General features: G+C 38.5%; 1 long non-coding RNA gene across 1 annotated transcript; it reads left to right on the top strand.

Moving 5' to 3' along the window:
• Positions 1 to 1,134: 1,134 nt before the first annotated feature.
• On the top strand, positions 1,135 to 2,839 carry LOC108830622 (uncharacterized). The gene is made up of 2 exons (XR_001946204.2): positions 1,135 to 1,754; positions 1,965 to 2,839. It is a non-coding gene; the product is annotated as an uncharacterized LOC108830622 (long non-coding RNA).
• The last annotated feature ends 372 nt before the right edge of the window (positions 2,840 to 3,211 follow it).

Raw genomic sequence — 3,211 nt, 5'->3', positions numbered from 1 at the left:
TGCAGTGGGTCAGATCGGGACCCTTGTTGAGGACTGAAGTAATTTTTCGGGGTTCGATCCATGCTGTAATATGGATACCCTATCGTGAAAAATGAAACAAGGAGAAACCGTAGCCGCTATGTCGATAGCCGTTGACGGCGAGATCTCCTTGACACGGTTTTGGAAATTTTCCGGAAGAAGAATATAAGAGGTTTCCCGATATTTTTCCCTTTCCTTCCTTTTTCTTTTGATGAACATTTTTTGCCGATTTTCCCTTTCCCCTTCGGTGATTAAATGAAAATCCTCCCAGTTATATATATGAATGTTCCGGCATCTTTCAATCACGTAGATCCGAGTTAGAGCCACCACCCTTGCTTGAAAAGAATGTCGAATGGTCAGATCCCCTTTGGAAGGATTCCAACTTCCCATGTCGGTGGTCATGTTAGGCCTCGGTACCTGTTCGGCGATCCTTTCGCCTCGCCTATTCTGACTCCAGGAGCGGCTTCGAGAGTGGGCAGTGAAGATGTTCCCATGGCTCCCTTGCGACAGCGTCGCTTTTGCTATTTCAGTTATTGGGGCGAGGAAGATCCGATATCAGACATCAGGCAGGGAGATCTGATGGGGATCCGCAGGAAGTACTCTCTTCCTGACTCGGTGGAACTACGATGTGCAAGTGATTTCGAGCGCGCTCGTGATGGAGATACCGATGAAATAGCCATCTTTGAGGCGTACCTAGAAGCAGGCTTCAGGGGGGACATTCCTTCTTTGGTCGTTGAAGTAGCGTCTTACTTCTGGGTTTCTCCTTTGCAGTTTACGCCGGCAACGTGGCGTATTTTGATGGCGATTCAAGTGTCGGGTGTATTTCACAGTATCCCCTTCGGACTACCTGGAATTTTGTACTCCTACTCCTTCCTTCCTTTATCGAACAAGAAGGATTTTTATCAGATCTGGTCTCGCGATGGTGAACCTCTGGTAGACGAACCTCCCAGGGGAGTCCGGGGAAGTTTCCCTTCAAACGACTTCTGGTATACACTACAAGAAATATGAGTATTGGTAGCAGTTCACGGTAGCACGAATTCACGAACCGTTACCAAAAACCCAAAAAGTAAAATCACAACTCTACCATAGCATTAAATTTGCGCTAAGAAAGAATTTCATTAAACAGAAACTGAAAAATCAGTTTCGTAGCTAAAATATCATTTTGGAGGCAAAACACTTAGCAAAATTTTATTTTTCCGCCACTTAAACAAAATTCTTATTTTCTATTTGTAAAGAAAAAAAAGTCATTCATCCCTCTTCTCTATCAATGGAAACTCCAAACCCGAGTTACTATTACCTCAATCCCACCCATGGTATCTCAATCTGAACCATGACTGCTCAAGCCGCGACACCACCTGGTCCTCTGCTCGTTCCACGCCGTGATTACTCTGAGTTGTCCCATCTTCTCCTTCCCCGTGGCTGACTTCATCCCCTCGACGATTCACGCCTTCGTCATCTCAACCGTCGCAATTCTCAGCTAAAGGTAATGCTCATCTCGACCTCCAATCGTCATCTGCTATCCCTCTGCCGTCATCGTTGGGCTCCAGATCCAGCAAGAGAAAGCTTTGATCCTCTCCAATGGTGGATTTTTAGGTATTTGCAAGACGGGTCCCTCAACTTCTGCTTGTGTTTTCTGATCTTTGTTTCCATAGCAGCCTGAGTTTGAAGATGGTTTTAACGATGAGTTTAAGCAAATATTTGAGAATTTTAACTTCAGGGAACTTGATTCCTTTGAGGTAAGACTCTTTTGAATCTTGAAACTGGAAAGTTCTTGTCTTTATAGCTAAAAAGTCAATCTGTTTTGGTAAGTTTGTTGTGTGTGTGCGTTTTGTTCTTACATTATGTCTTATTGTATATGAATCACATTGTATGGTATCATTGTGAGATTTAGTTCAACATGGTTTCTCTGTCTTTGATTGTTCTACTTGGTGTTTCCCTTTTTTCAGGGAACAAATTTATAGATGAATCTTATAGCTTGAATGTTAAGCACAAGTCACATAAACCCAGATTTGGAATACTGCTGGTGAAGAAAGGTTTCTTCTCGATCTGTGTTCTTTACTTCTTGGCGGATCCTCGAGAACTGAATTAAAAGTTTAAATCTTTTGCTGTAGATTGGTAGAGAACTCTTGCATTCATGTGTTTGTTGTTCTGTGTGAAGAGCTTAAGCAAGCTTTAGATCTGTATTTGTAGATCTTATAGCCATGAATATGATATAAAGTTTTCATTTTTATTGATTACTTTGACCAATCAATGCTTAATACATTGTTAGTAGACAAAATTATTGTGTTGGAGTCTCTGTTTCGGTTATGGTTCTTGTTATGCTTATGTGATTCAGTAACTACAAGTGTGGCGGAGAAGTAGATACAAGCAAGCTGTTATAAGCTCAAGGCAGAGTTTGATCTTTACTCGTGTTTTATAAAGAACATAGCTTGCACTCTAATCAAACCACATGACTCGACCAAACAGAAAAAAAGAAAGAAAGAAAGTAAAATTTGAAGAAAAGGAAAGAAGAAGAAAGGAAAAACTTTGATTTATGAAGTGCTCAAGGGGAAAAGAGAAGTTGGTTTCTTGTGTTCTTCTGTGTCAAGCTTTGATCTGAGTTAAGTGAGTTTCGGTTTGGATTAGATGGTGAAGAAAACAGAGTAATATGATGTGCTCGGCGTTAGCCCAACTGCTAATGAGTCTGACTGTCTGAGATCGAGACAAATCTATGGTTATATGTTCTTTTATGGAGTTTGTGTGTTTCATGTACTGATTTTGTATGTTTTGAATCTTTGATGGATATTCTAAACCCAAAATTTAAAATTAAAATTAAACTCAATACTTTATCTTTTTAGTTTTCATCCTTTAATTTATGGAATATAAAAGTATCAATACATACCCTAAACCTAATTTTTGAATATTTCATCATAAGATGTAAAGATAGACAACAAATAATATGATAAAAAGAAAATCTAATATACTGATAATAAGTTAGAAAAAAAAATATTTATTTACCTCAAGATCTAAACCATAAACATGCCCTAAACTTCAACATCCAACACTTATAACAAATTTTTAAAATGAACATTTGTAAATTTCAAACCTTTTAATTTTATAAATTTATAACTATATAGTATATTGTTTAAATCTTAATTATAAAATTTAACTCCAAAACACTAAGTATGTTTTAACCCCTAAACTTAAAACACAA

This window comes from Raphanus sativus, unplaced genomic scaffold (genome assembly GCF_000801105.2).
Source record: "Raphanus sativus cultivar WK10039 unplaced genomic scaffold, ASM80110v3 Scaffold0077, whole genome shotgun sequence".
In the NCBI taxonomy this organism is placed as follows: Eukaryota; Viridiplantae; Streptophyta; class Magnoliopsida; order Brassicales; family Brassicaceae; genus Raphanus; species Raphanus sativus.
The sequence above is the reverse complement of the archived record's forward strand: the minus strand, read 5'-3'. Positions and strand labels throughout refer to the sequence as shown.